This window comes from Sus scrofa, chromosome 1 (genome assembly GCF_000003025.6).
Source record: "Sus scrofa isolate TJ Tabasco breed Duroc chromosome 1, Sscrofa11.1, whole genome shotgun sequence".
Taxonomy (NCBI): Eukaryota; Metazoa; Chordata; class Mammalia; order Artiodactyla; family Suidae; genus Sus; species Sus scrofa.
Genome location: NC_010443.5, coordinates 212,470,514 through 212,486,319, shown reverse-complemented (window position 1 = coordinate 212,486,319; position 15,806 = coordinate 212,470,514). Strand labels below are relative to the sequence as shown.

The following is a 15,806-nucleotide window of genomic DNA, read 5'->3' as shown; positions in this document are numbered from 1 at the left end:
CTTACTCTGCCTTTATCCCCTTCTCTAGTACCTGAAGTATCTCATGGCAAAGCTCCTGCTATTTGCTGACCTCCTGATGTCCCCTGACTACCAAAACCCTCAGAACTACGGTTGAACAGGTAGATACACTTTCCTGCTTGATCCACCTTCCAGGGTTCCCTTTGTCTTCTTGCTCTATCTCCCTAGCATTCATCACTTATCTGACTCATCGCAATACTTGGCTCTACCCTCTGTGAATGAATAATTTGGTTCCACATACTTCAGGGCACAAAAGAGCTCACTATCCTTTAGTGTCAAGTTAGTGACCTCTTGTTTTGCCACATCTTGCTAGTAACTTAGCTTAAGAGATTTTTGTCTATGTCATGCAGTGGGAAACACACAGTAAAGGTAGGCTTGACTTCTCTATAGAACTCAAAACCTAAGAATGATTATTGTTCTATACTTAAAAGTCTCTTAAAATTCCTATTTTTCTCCTTCTGAAATTCATCCTATCCCTTTCATTTCTTACACTACTGCCACAATAGACTTTAATCAACTGTCACTTAAATACTAACAATAACTTTCTAAATGTTGAATCGGTACCAACTGCCAACAGGTGATGATTTACAACTAGATGATTTGAAAAGAGTTTAATTTACAAAAAAACAACTGTTTACAAGACAATGGGTAGTATGTAAGGAAATCAGAAGGAAAGGTGTGGTCGAGTTATCACCCATCACCCATAGGCCTGTAGGGACAAGGGCAGGAAGCAGTTACTTCACCTGGGAGTTAGGTATGCAGAGAAGGCCTCCCAGAGATCAGCAGTGGTCTTTGCAGGGAGCCCCAGGAAGCTCAATATGGCAGGATGGAAGGAAGGCCTGGATAAAACACTCTCACCTTTTCCTTTCCTCTGGTTTCCTGCCTGCCCTGCCTCTAGGAAAAACCACATTGGGATCCCAAGAGCATAGTAGCCTGTTGATAAATTCCACCCAGACTACTTTTCAGTTTTAGAGACCAGAATGGAGAGAGGTAGAGAGGGCAATTAAGGGGAATGGAAGAGTTCTGTAAACAGTCTTATTCATACTCTGAAGCATCAGATTTTGAATCAGATGTAAGCCTGAGTCCTAGCTGTATCTACATGTTTAAGTCCAGACAAATGACTTAACTCTTACTTCTCAGTATCATTCTCTCTACAATAGAGATAATACGTACTTCAGAGTTCTGTTAAGATTAAACAGCATAATTACCTAGAACACATACTAAGTATTTAATATTAGCAGTAGTGACAGTAATTCCTCTTAAAATATAAACACACACACACACATTCTAGTCATGCTATATTTTTTTCTTTTTTAAGTCTGTACCTGCAGCATATGGAAATTCCCAAGCTATGGGTCAAATCAGAGCTGCAGCTGCTGGCCACAGCCACAACCACAGCACATCCAAGTAGTATCTGTGTCCTATGCCACAGCTTGTGGCATAGCCAGATCCTTAACCCACTGAGCAATACCAAGGATTGAACCCACATCTTCATGGATACTGGTCAGGTTCTTAACCCACTGAGCCACAACAGGAACTCCTTATGCTAAATTCTTCACTCTTGATTCAAGAGACCATGAGATTAAGTCTGATTTTCTTAAGTGTTGTTCTTTCTGCTTATAGACTTTTTTCTCCCCCATCCCAATCTTTGATAGCTAGAAAATTCATACTCATGTTTTAAAGTCCTTAAAATGATGTGAAGGCTCTCTGCAGTCTCTCTCAGGAAAAGGGAACTGTTCCCTGTTTCTCCATAGTACACATCTTTCTGCAATGTGGTTACACCATGTTTGTCCTCTTAGTTGACTGTGAGCACCTTGAAGGAAAGGAAGTCTGTATCCTCAGAAGGCACCAGGTTCGTATTAGATACTTGATAAATATTAAGAGAATCAATGATTATATATTACTAGCTTAAGTCTGTTGCTGTGTGAGGCTCAGTAACTTCTTTCCTCTTTGTCCAAAGGACAGATCAATCTCTAACAGAATGTTCATGGTTGGGATTAGGATGGTCAAGAAAACTGAAGAAGAGGCCTCAAAGGAAAAACCTAAACAATTTTGCAAATTTTCCCTTGGACAGTCTTGCTGGAAAATTCACCTCACTCACTTTAAGTCTGCCAGAATCACCAGTCCTCACTGATCTCATTTAGTAACTTGCAGTAATAGTTAACTACAACTACAAAACACCCCTATGCATCTGATGCAATGGAGTGATAAACCAGTTGAAGTGCCAACATTCTCAGTGAGTAAACAGAACTTTTTGCCTTTCCATTAGATATATTTTGCTTTGTGATGAAAGCCCATGAATATGCATGATTCTAAGTTTCATTAAATGGTAACCAGGACAAAGTCTTCCCCCACCCTTACTTCCATCCCTTTCCATTTGCCACCCTCAGAGAGACCTTGCTCAATTTCTTCCTGCAAATACAGCAGTGTATGGGTGTTCATATTCCTCACCCTCCTTTTTAAAAAGCTGCATCCTTTACCTACTATTATGGGCCCTTTCCCCCACATAAAGTAACCTCAAGTTCTTTCATAATAGCAAATAAACAAGCATCTTCTTCATATTCAGCTTCATCTATTCCTATTATTCTGATGTGAATTATTTAATAAGAGTCCCAGAAAATTTGGTTATCATTAGAGAAGCTGTAATAAATGACTGAATATAAAGTAAGTTAGCATCTCATAGGTCCATCCATAGGATACATTCCTATGAGCACGTGGAGGGAATTCAAAGGTGAATGTGTTTGTAACTTCCAAATATATTGATAAATTACCCTCTGAGAATCAAACCAATTTATGCTCTTACCAGCAGTCTTAAAAATGATAAGTAGGTTTAGTATCTTTAAGATAACACAAGGGATAGTGCATATCATTTTGTGAAATTTTTATTGTTAGCTTTCACCTTTTTTATTATTTAAACTGCAGTTCAACACCTTATTTATTATACTATGTATTTTCAAAACAAAGTCATTAACAACATCAGCAAAATACTTCTCTAGGTTTTTTAAAGTTTTTGTCCACAAACTTCATGCATTCCTGCACATACTGGAAAGTGATTATAACAAAGAGGTGCCACATTGCCCTCTGGTGGCAACCTGCTTCATCGCATCTTCAGTATATTAACTTGGGTCAGAAGCTATAGGTAGATATACACCTTGGTGTCAGCTTTATTAGCCTCTAAGCCTAGCCCAAATTGCCTCATCTCTAATACAAGAGGAAACTACTCTTGCAACTTTGGAGCTAGGTCAGCCTTTCAGGAACCAGTTTGTGCAACTTGGTGGATGTCCTAATAGGCAGCATTCGTTTCTTCTTATCTTTATCTCTTTTTTTTTTCTCTTTTCCTCCTGGTTGCTATTATCCTGAGTATTTTTTTCTAGTGAGCCAAAGTGTAGGCTTGCTCTGGGCAGTCAGGCTATGCTTCACCCTTTCCCTGCCTATCAGTGAAATCAAAAAGATTATCACCACTCTCTAGAAATCCAAGTACTAAACACATCAAAGTCAGCTTAGTTAGAAACCTGAAATCCATTTCATTGCATTCATTCATTTCACAAGTACTTAGAATACTATGCCATATCCTAATTGGCTATAGATTTTTCCATGAAGGAAGTAGACAGAAATCTGTATTCTTGGGGCCTATCTTTTATTTGGGGAAAAATAGAAAATATGTAATTAAACAAATACACTTTTTTTGCTTGCCTTTTTAGAGTCATACCTGTGGTTGAATCAGCACTGTAGATGCTAGTCTATGCCACAGCTATAGCAACACCAGATCCAAGCTGCATTTGTGACCTACACCACAGCTCACAGCAACACTGGATCCTTAACTCAATGAGTGAGGCCAGGGATTGAACCTGCATCCTCATGGATACTAGTCAGGTTCATTTCCTCTGAATCAAGATGGGAACTCCAAGAAAATACACTATTTTAAAAGACAGGGGTCTGTGTGTGTGTGTGTGTGTGTGTGTTTGTGAGAGAGAGAGTGAAAGAGAGAGAGGAGTAAATGGGGTGGTATTTCAACTTAAACTAGAAAGGCAAATTGTGAACCTCTTTGGGAAGGTAGCATCTGAGTAAGAATTGAAGTAGGTATAAGAACTAAGTAGTTCTCAGAAGGAAGGGCCCTCTAAGACAAAGTAGTATAAAGGCCACAGAACATTTGCTATGGATAGTAGACACATGAAAGATACCCTTTGAGGATTAAAAGACCTTTCCACCCAGCTACTGGGAATGCTGCCCAACACTAGCCCCAGTTCTCATCCCACTTTGGTTATGCAGCCTCACCAAGGTCTCACTCAAGGGCAGAATGCAACCACTGACTGACCAATATTGAACCTAAAGGCCTGGGCCACGGCATGATGCTGGACAGCTGCCTGTGTTGAGGATTTTTTGAATCACATGGAAGCTAATCTTGCTTGTCCATCCCTACTTTCTCCCCTGTTGATTTCCAGAACACTCCCCACAAACTTCCTGCATACTCATCTATCTCAGTTTGCTTGGTTAAGGAGCAGCAAAGTAGCCAGAAAGAGATTCATTCATTCTCACAAATATTTATTCAATATCTACCATAGGCTAGCACTAATTTTGGTGCTTGAGATATCACAGTAAAAAAGTCATTAATTTTTTGTATAGCAATGCAATTAATTCAGAAGACTAGTTTAATAAGATACATTGTAAATAACATAGCAATTTAATGCTGAAGGGGAAAAGTAGCAAAAGGTTATAAGCAATGTCGGGGGGTGGAAATTTTTTTTAACTGGAAAAATTTTACCTCTAACTTTGTGTAAACTTTTAACTTATATAATCTCAGGTATCAGAGCCAGGCAAATTCTTATTAAATCAACATTTTAGTAACAAACTGAAGAAAATGAGGGAGTCAGCCCTGTGGGTAACTAAGAGGAAGTATTCTAGGCATAGGAAACATGAACAATAAAGTCGCTGTGAAGATTAGATTGCTTGGACAGCAGCAAAAGATCCAATTTGTTAGGACTAGACTGAGAGAAAAGATCAGAGAAGGATGTCAGAGTGATGGAGAGAAGTCACCTGAGTAGGTTATTATGGGAATCAGAGATTCTGGTTCTGGCCAAAATAACATGGCACAGCAATGGGCTTTGGGTGGAAAATCAACAGTATGTCTCTGAATGGGTTCTGAGAAGAAACTCAGAGGGAATGAAGTCAGAAGCAGGGAAACAAGATTATTGCAGCAATCTAGAAAAGAGATGAATGTGGCTTGAATTAGAGCAGAAACAGTAGATGTGGCAAGAAATGCTTAGGAGAGAGAAATGTGTGAATAGAAAAAAGATGGGGTTTTCCCAGAGATTCAGTGAGGGATATTAGACAGAGAAAGCACAAATCCATGCTTTCAGACCTGAGCAGAAGAGAAAACATAGTGTGGGCATGTACTCAGAGCAAGAGGACTACAAAGACTTAGAGGAAGCTACCAAGAGATCCGTTGTATATTGTTGATTTCAAAATGCCCAGCAGGCATCTGAATGAAGATAGGTAAAGCTATGTTGGAGAATGAGAGGCAAGGGGAGGCGATGTTCTTGGAAATGTGTACTTATAAGTCATTAGAACATAGGTGGTATTAAAAAGCCCCCAAATAAGATGAAAGAAGGGAGTGTGGTTTGGAAAGTAAGAGGTCCAAGGACTGAAGCCTTGGGTACTTCAACTGACTAGGGAGGTATGCAGGGAAGTTAGAGTGGTGTTTCAGGACCCCAGTGAAAACAGGTTAAAATAGGAGAGAATGTTCAACTGTGGCAACTGTAGCTGATAACTGATACAAGATGAAATCTGGGAATCATTCATTTCACTTACAATGTACAGATCTTGGGTGTCCATGACAAAAATGGGTTTTAGTGAAATGGTGAGGAGGATGCTAGAATAGAGAGGAATAAAGACAGGTTTGGAGGAGAGATATTGAGGAGCATATATCCTATTTTCATGCACCTTTTTTTGTTTGTTTTCATAAGGTCACACCTGTGGCATATGGAGGATCCCAGGCTAGGGATCAAATTGGAGCTACAGCTGCCGGCCTATACCACAGCCACAGCGATGTGGGATCCAAGCTGCATCTGCTACCTTTAACACAGCTCAGGGAAATGCCGGATCCTTGACCCACTGAGTTAGGCCAGGGATCGCACCCACATCCTCATGGATACTAGTTGGATTCATTTCTGCTGAACCACAATGGGAACTCCCCATGTACAATTTAATGTAAACCAGACTTACCTCAAAAAATCAAGTCTTAGTTAAGACATTGAAATATATCATATACCCTCAATACAATATAACTGAGTTATAAGCCAGTAACAAAAAGCAACACACAACCAATAATCTGTATGTTTTAATTAAAAAAACAAACATAAATAACTAGGGAAGAAATATCATTTTAATTTAAATATAAACTGGATGTCAACACAACTACCATTATTAAAATCTGAGAAGACCTTTAGATTCTTCAACTCTCTCTCTCATGTTTCCCTTTCAGAGGCTGAATTTTGCTTCTAGGAAACAACTTAGAAGATTTGCCATGCAGAAAAAAATCACTGTTTTGTACCATATTTTTAAATGATTTTGACTATGTGCTCATCTTTCTCACTAGGCCATAGGCCATTTCAAAGCAAGTATTTATTCATTTTGTTAATTACTAGCACTCAGCAATACCTAGAGCGTGGGTAGCACACAATGCAGGCTTATTTAATGAATACATGAGATAATTTTTGTACACTCAGCTATATTACATCTTAATAAGAACTGAAGCATGCAGAAAGTCAATGTATGGCTGAAAAGATATGCATCACTCAGTTGCATATGCATATCACTTAAATTGTGTGGAATTAATTTTTTCAAGAAAAAAATCATTCTTCAGACTAGCTGCAAAAAAAAAAAAAAGTAATAAACAAAAAGTGTAGGATTTAATAGCTGCTTATCAATTCCCAAAGAGATTCACTTCTGAAGCTTGCTCTGGCCTTTTGTCTGGCTCTTACTGGAAAAGCAAAAGACTTTTCTCTTATTGTATGTCTCCAAACTACTGTACCCTCCAAACCTTCACCACAGATTTAGCTTCCTGGCATACAATTCGGTCAGTGCAAAGTCTGGAAGTGCTGCCATATAAATCCCTGAATACGCTGACACATATCTAATCTCTAAAGCTGCCCATTTTGTTTTCAACTCATGCCTGGAAACAGAGATTTTACTTCTAATTTTATTGTGAAAAAGTCATACCAGTTCCACTGTAACACAAAATGTTTTAATTGAAGTAAAATGTTCTCTGAAGCAGAACTATGAATATGTGCCGACTCATTATCATTTTTATAACATAAATGACAGAATGAATAATGATTATATACATGAAAATCCTGATTTTGGAAGCCATGCAGAAAGTTCTATTTGCTTATGAAAATCGGAAAATGTCTGAAAATATAAAATGAGATTAGCCCCAGAGCCCCAAACTACCACAAAAGAAATCATCTTTAAAATAGGAGGTGGATGAGCTGAAAAGTTGACACTGCCTTTCTTATCATTTCTACATATAGAAGAAGCTTATTCAGTATGGTGAACAGTTTGATTATACTAATTCCTCATTTAGCTTTCAACAAGGCACCTTGAAATGTTATGTTAAAATTTAGGTGTCTAAATCCTTTGTTAGTCATATTTAATGTGTGCTCTCAGGTGACAATACAATTGAAAATATGGCATGTAGGTAATGAAAGGTCCATTTAGATTTTCATGGTGGTTCTTAGTTCTGAAGACTAACATCCTTGAAGTTAACATTGTTTTGAATATTTCATCTTCCAAGAAGAGACCTTTACTTCACATAACATTTGGGAAACTAGATAAACATTCTTGCATATTAAAATCTCAGTAATGTGCCTACCAAGGTTATTTTATTAAACTGGCCACCCCCATGCCCAAGAGTGAATACATCTATCTCTATGGAGAACAAATCTAGAAAACTGGCAATAGAGGAAGACAATTATTAAGGAATTTCATTAATCTGAAAGGAAGCTATAGTTTCCTTGTTGGAGGAACAGCCTGCTTGCAATGTACCACTTTTTTTTTCCCCTGACTATATGCAAGACAAAGACAGAAGGCAAGAAGAAAATTCAAAGCATCAAGAGTTGCCAAGATATTTATTGATGATCCTAAAATACATTAACTGTTTGCCATCTGTGGTCCTCATGGCTCAAGATCCTATTTCAAAGTCATCTTTATGAAGATGTGGTTATTCTCCTCCACACAGTGTAGTTAGTTCTTCCCTTCACTGTACTTATGAACTACACTGCCATTTTCTATCACCACAATTATCACTGTTCTTTTTTTTTAATATGGATGTCTTCTCTCAATAATTAAGACATTTCTGGAAGAGATGCACATCCCTTATTGCTGCCACTCTTTTCTCCTTCTATCTGCCCTCGACCCATTCCATCTCCAGGGCCTAATGTCATGCTGGACAATAGTTATTTGGAGTGTTTAGTGATAATTGAAGAAAGTATATTAAAAAAAAAAATCAAAGTTAAGGGCAAGTACTTGCCCTTAAAGGTAAAACAAAAAGATAAGACAAATATACATGTACTTTCATTTTCTCTATGGCTTTGACTATTCATTTGTTTACCTGATGGCCCAACACTCCACTCCATCTATTTCTTACAAAGGGATAATTTTAAGGATAAATATGCAGTATTTAGCCAAACATTTCACAAAGCATACCTAAGAAATTTCTATGACCTAATGGCAGTGACTTCAGAAGCACTCTTACAAAAAAAGGGGACTATTATTGACCTACCCTCCCCTCCCAAAATCACCAGTACTCTGTAAGACATTATCTTAGTAGGTACAAGAGAAAACAAGATTGAAGAGATTTTATGATGAGAGGATAACTGCAAAAAAACAAGATAACAGTCATGTTATAAAAGTTTTTGAAATGAAAATAAAACATGGAGTAGTCAAGTTCTATGTATAAATAAAAAAAATATTGAAGTGCAGTGAATGCCATTGTAACTGCTGCAATGGCAGGATGGTGGATGATAGATTTATGTGGTAGGGTGAAGGATAACCAATACAAGAAAACAAAATGCAAGAAAAAATTATAAAGTTCAAACACAAGGGGGAAACAATAAAATCAATAATGTTCTGATATATTTAATCTTCCCCTCTAGGATATTTGCAAAATATTCAATTAGAAAATGTTTCATTGATTAATGTTTGAGTTTTCCATTACTTTTACTTTAAGAAGTGCTTTGAAACATTTTAAAACATTTTTTCAGATTGAAATTAAAGCTCAGCATTCTCCATACCAGGGATTCCCATCCTTCACAGTTTATTTAGATTTTGAAAATTCTCTTTCCTGATTTCCTTTCATCATTCCATTTGTCCTTTTTTCTTCTTACCCGGGAATGTCCCTCATAACACTAGTAGTATATAATTTTTCTGGATTCTGAACAAAGTGTGTTTAAGACAGTAGGAACCATGCATGGCACCACAAAGTCTCTGAGGAAAGGATATTGGGGGCTAGATTACTCACTGATCTGAAAGTAAGGTTCCATTTCTAGTTGTATTTAGGGGGGTGATAATCTGTGACATGAAAACACATCTCAAGCACTAAAGCTTTTTACCTGTGGTTAATTAGAATCCAAGGAAGAATGAAGGGGAGGTACTAGCTATTTGTACCCTTAACAGTCCAAGGACAATAAATATGGATATGGAGTTCCCGTCGTGGCGCAGTGGTAAATGAGTCTGACTAGGAACCATGAGGTTGCAGCTTCTATCCCTGGCCTTGCTCAGTGGGTTAAGGATCTGGTGTCGCCCTGAGCCGAGGTAAGCAGACGCGGCTCGGATCTTGTGTTGCTGTGGCTGTGGCGTAGGTGGGTGGCTACAGCTCCAATTAGACCCCTAGCCTGGGAACCTCCATATACCGCGGGAGCGGTCCTAGAAAAGGCTAATAATAATAATAATAATAAATAAATATTGATAATTGTGGAGAGAGCTGTATTCTGTTAACTGAATTAGAAGCCTTGAGATAAAAGTAATAAGCTCAGGGCATTCAATTTCAACTCAAAGCAAACCATAGAAGCCTGAGAGTCTCTACTGCAATGTTTGAAGACAACTTCATTTCCTTGAGTTGAAAGGCAGACTGCTCTGAAAATGAGACCTAGGCTTTAATTGCAAACGTGGAAAAACTGCAGAGGAGACTATATAATTGGGAAATGACCTATAACCTGTATGGAAAAGGAAGTCCTATGAAGGGACATTTGAGTGGATAAGCCTGCAAATTTTGAACTCTTAAATTTCTCTGAATTCTCCAAATCAGTAAAAGTGGTGTTCTTCAATTTTTTTTCAGAGAAAAGTTACACCTCTCCTTATCTGAGCAATGTGAGAAGATGCTATTTAAAATAGATTTTTCAAAAGATAAGTGGTCCAACATTCTGTGTATTTCTGCAAGGGTGATTTTGGATAAGATTAACATTTATACTGATTGACTCTGAGTAAAGAAGATTCTTCTCCATAATGCAGGGGGCTTCATCCAAACAATGAAGGCCTGAATATGACAAAGCATGGACAGCTCCCTAGCAAGAGGGAATTCTGCCAGCAGACGGTTTTTGGAGACTCCAATTGTAACATCTGTTCTTTAGTAGGTCTTCTCCTGATGGATTTTTTTTTTTTTTTGCTTTTTAAGGCCACACTCATGGCATATGAAGGTTCCCAGGCTAGGGGTCTAACCGAAGCTACAGCTGCCAACCTACTCCAGAGCCACAGCAACGCAGGATCCAAGCCACATGTGCAACCTACACCAGAGCTCATGGCAACGCCAGATCCTTAACCCACTGAGAGAGGCTAGGGATCAAACCTGCAACCTCATGGTCCCCAGTCGGATTCATTTCTGCTGTGCCACAATGGGAACTCCTGGATTTCACTTTTGAATGCAGTTTTTAGACTCCATAATTGTATAAACAAGTCCTCAAAGTAAATCTCTAGCATGTATACATACACATAGCATTGGCTCTTTCTCTGGAGAACCCTAATACTGTGATGAACTACCATGTGTGGTATTTTAAAGGTCTCTGATATTGGCACATCTGACAAGTATCATGGGCATGAGAATAAAACATTTCTAGGTGGTATCTATAAAACCTCATTAAAATATGCACAGAAGTGGTTGCTTCAGCAATGATTACTGTATGCAGGAATGAGGTGCTTTCATGTAGTGTAAATTTTATTGACATGTATCCGCCTACACACATAGGATGCCTATAACCAATTCTTTGGTACATATGCACTCAACATTCTAGTTAACCTTCAAGCTGCCATGCGATTAAATGCAGGATGTCTTAGTTATGTTTTGTCACATTTTTTCATCCATGTATGTACCGTGAAGGACTCTAGGTACTTAAGACCCTAGACTGAAAATGACTGTTCTATGAACAGTTCTAATAAACTCTTCTACTTATAGAAAAATAATTTTTTCTATTATATCAACAAACTTTAAAATACTAGCTTTACAAAAGTTGTCAACATTTTGAACACACCAATACTGCTCATAAGAACATAATTTCTAAAATAGCTGAGATAACAAGAAATTTTTTCTTTCCCTAGCAAGAAACATTTTTCTTCCTAGCTTAAAACAGGAATATCATTAATAGGCAAAAAGAGAAAATCTCCTATTATTTGTGAGGCCACTGAATTAATAACTAGTTCCCATTCATGGATTCCTTTTCTTTTGAGGAGAATACTACATCATGCGCATTAAAAATTCAAACAATGTAGCAAAATATAGTAATTCCTTCTCCCACCTGAAATAAACAATCCATTTACCCCTAGTAGTTTCTGAATATCTTTCAGAAATACTTGACTACATAAAACATTAGAGTAATTGATACAAGTAACTGTATGTAAAGATTTAAAATTTTACCTATAAGGTCTATTTTGATTAACTAGAAAATATTACAAAGGAATGAGATAGACTTACACCTTATTTAGAATGAGATTCTGGGATGACATAAATTCTGTTTTATTATTAAACCTCTGTAAAATTAGAACACATTCCAGTTGATTTTAAAAGCAATTATAGGAGAAAAAATTTAAAACCTCATTTAAAGCAAAAAAAAAAAAAATACACCTTTAAACTAAAATGCTTGCCTTTTATCACAGCAATGGAATTGGGGATGGAGAAGAGCTTCCTCCCATCATAAATTAGGCATAGAAACCTCAGATAAGCAGGTCCTCTCAAACCTATCAGCCAAGGGGCAGCGGGGAGGGGGGGAAATCTAGAGTTTTAGATTGAAGGGGAAGGCATCAAATTGAAAAGAACAAATGAGTAGAGTAAGTAAACACATGAGCACCAAGTAGCAGAATTTGGAGTGGACTATTATTCCAGAAGTACCCAAGAGAATATAAAGTAGGTAGGAATATAGATGTATGTAAGCCAGATTCTGTAAGTATTAAAATTCTAATTTCCATGGTTAATTTTAATTGCATAAATCACAAAAGAATTTAGTCCTCTGCTTTATGCATCAGTTGGGTGCCCAAATTTTGCTTCTTGTCTCAATCATCAACCTTAGCTATAATACTTAAATCTGAATTATCTTGGACCATTAAGAAAATAGTTATTCTCAAAGGACAAAGATTTTCCAGGATTGAGTGTAACTACATGTTCTTGAACATCACAAGTACTATTCAATGTAGAACCAAGGTATTTTAAATTCTAATAGTATAAGTAAGATTGTGTATTTCCAAGTTAATGTCCTTCAAGGTATTTGTTCTCTAGGTTTGCTTTTAATCTGGTATAGTATATTAAGTACCCATAAGTACTTTTAAGTCTTTATATTCCAGAATTGTTCAATATAATATATAATCTCCCTTGCTTTATGAAACACATTTTGGAGAGAGTTTTAACATTCTGTCTTATATGTAATATTATTCTGGGGGAGAGAAAAATGTAAATGATACTGAGGTAAAGGTTATCTCGATCCTGACTAAAGTCAAACAAAATTTCTGAAAATGTCTGAGGCAGATCACAGAGGCTGAATGTTGAGATTGTGGGTCAGATGATCTTAATTTTTACATCACCATGAAAGCTTAAAACACTCAAGCACTACTTGGATTCTGTCAGAAGACATGTTTCTACACTATTTTCTTAGCCTCTTCGCTTCTATGCTAAAAACCCCATCTTGTCCTGCTTTACTTTACCCCATATTCCTGCTTGAAAAACAGATGAAGTGCTGGTATATGACTTAAGCTTAAGAACAAAGACCAAAAGGCATAAGTTTTTCATATGGTCAGCTGAATGAGGACATAATGCATTGGTCTAGGCATGCCGGACCTGGGCAGATGGGCAGGCCATTTGCACAGCATGATATGTCCTGTTAAAATAAGAGAAAGAGGCACCTCATGGCCTCAAGTGGTTTATGAGGTGTCGTTAGCCAAATATGCATCAGCAAGGAAGAGGAGGTGCAAACCTAAGCAAGCCTGGTTGTCATTTGCGGAAGCACAATGATGATTCTCTAGATGCTATGCATAGACAGCTAACACCAAGCTTCCTCAAATGCTAATGATTGTTAAATGCCTAAAGGTCACAATAAAAGCTTAACCATCTAGCAGCTATGTGACTTTTAAAATAATAAAAGAACTTTTAAAATAATAATAAAAAAAAACCCTATATCCTGCACCTATAGCCCCCTCCTCACTTGACTTAATCCTAAAGAGTTGCTTTTTGAGGCAGTGCTCTTGGTCCCTGAGACCTTTAATTAAGATAAATGTCTCTGTGTCTTGTTTTATGTTAACCTTTTCTTAAGTTTCAAAGCACCCATTCTTCAGCCCTCACCTGCTGAGCTGGTCTTGACAGGATTCAGAGGTATGATTACTTTTAATATGTGCATGTCATTTTTCCAAGCCAATTGATTATTTCATATATAAATAAGCCAATTATATTTACTAGGATCAGACCTATAAAGAGCAGATAAGTTGTATAACATGATTTAGAATGTTACCATATACTTAAGCATGTGTTCCTAAAGTATCCATTTTCCACAATCATGTCATGTAATTAGTGTGGGAGATAGCAAGATGAATCAGAAATGGGAATTATCCATAAGGAGGTGGTTATGATAACAGCCATAATCATTGCATGAGTAAATGAAAAGTCATAAAGCAGTGAGAGATTTTAACTTCTATACTAAAGGAACTAAACTAAATTTCCTTCACGTATCCATGAGAGAAAATACAAATTAATGAATGAGTTATAGTGTGTATCTTGTTTAAATATGTGTTATATGAAAAGTTAAAGAAAATAGGGTATGTAATAATCAACCACAAATGCTGAAAAGTTAAATTGCCAGTGCCTTGAACAAGAGTCAAAATAGGAAGAGATAAAGGCTTAGGCTCAGGTTAGTAAAAAATTTGAGGACTTCCTATTAGGCTGAAGCCCATAAATATTCATACACTTTTAAAAATGGTTTGAGAAAAATCACAGAAACTCCCACAAATAAAGTCCTGTCAAACATTAGCGCACCACCCAAAATGACCAGTGTTAGGTTCGTCCCGGGAAAAACAAGACTTAGCACTAGGCTCTGGCCTAGCTCCTGGAAAGACATGACTAAGTCTTCCCAAAATCACATGACCCAATCTTAAAGACTACCTCACCCAGGAGAGTGTCTAAACCTCTGCTCTTATTCCTCTAACAAGCCAATTGGTCTGTTCCTTTTTCACCCTATTTACATAGTGTGTTGAAAGTACACAGATTAGTCTGTTCCTTTTCACCCTATTTTACATAAGAAATGGCCAATCAGCTTCTGCACAGAAACTGCCTTCTTGGCATCCACATATAACCTCCCTTCTCAAACGGCTGACAGCTGACCTCCCCTTGTGAGTCAGCCAGGCAGTATACCCCACTAATAAAGTCTTTTATGCCTGAATTCGGGTCTCCTCCTTTCAGCCGACCCTACAATCAGTTGCACATTGATACAAGCTTTCCCAAGGGAGAGTCCCTATAGACACAGCCTATAATATTAATTATTAAAGTTGTGAAGTTGAAAAAACAAAAGAGAATATAATCATCATGTAAATTTATGGAAATATTCAAATACATAATTTCTGAAATATTTTGGAAAATATATTATCATGCAATTAAAACATATTAAGACAAATTAAAAAAAAAAACAATACTTCCTCTTTCTAGGCAGCCATTAAATACCACAATTGGATTAAGACATTTCAAGAAAAATCCTCAAAATATTAGCAAGTAAAATTCAAAAATATATACAAAGAATTATATACATTAAGCAAGTAGAATTTATTCCGGGGATGTGGGTTAACCCAATATTTTGAAATATCTAATGTAAGCCATCACATCGATAGACAAAAAAAAAAAAAAAAAAACTGCTATCAACTGGGACAGATTATATGACCAAACTCAGAGCCCACTCATGATAAAACCTTACAGCAAGTTATCAAGAAATGGGAAGTTCTTTAACTTAATAAAAGAAAGTATTAAGTAGACTTCCCAGTGCAATACAGACAGATGGCTAAGAAGCACATGAAAAGATGCTGAACATCACTAATTATTACAGAAATGCAAATCAAAACTACAATGAGATATCACCCCACCCCAGTCAGAATGACCATAATCAAAACATCTAAAAACAATAAATGCTGGAGAGACTATGGAGAAAAGGGAACTCTCCTACACTGTTGGTGGAAATGTAAGCTGGTATGACCACTGTGGAGAATAATAAGGAGATTTCTTAAAAAAATAAATATAGTATTATCACATGATCCAGCAACACCATTTCTGGGCATCT

The 15,806-nt window shown here is 37.1% G+C and overlaps 1 protein-coding gene across 6 annotated transcripts in view; it reads right to left on the bottom strand.

The window, feature by feature from the left end:
* PTPRD (protein tyrosine phosphatase, receptor type D) overlaps positions 1-15,806 on the bottom strand; it is a 2,180,605-nt gene that overhangs the window by 1,526,694 nt on the left and 638,105 nt on the right. The window lies entirely within an intron of this gene.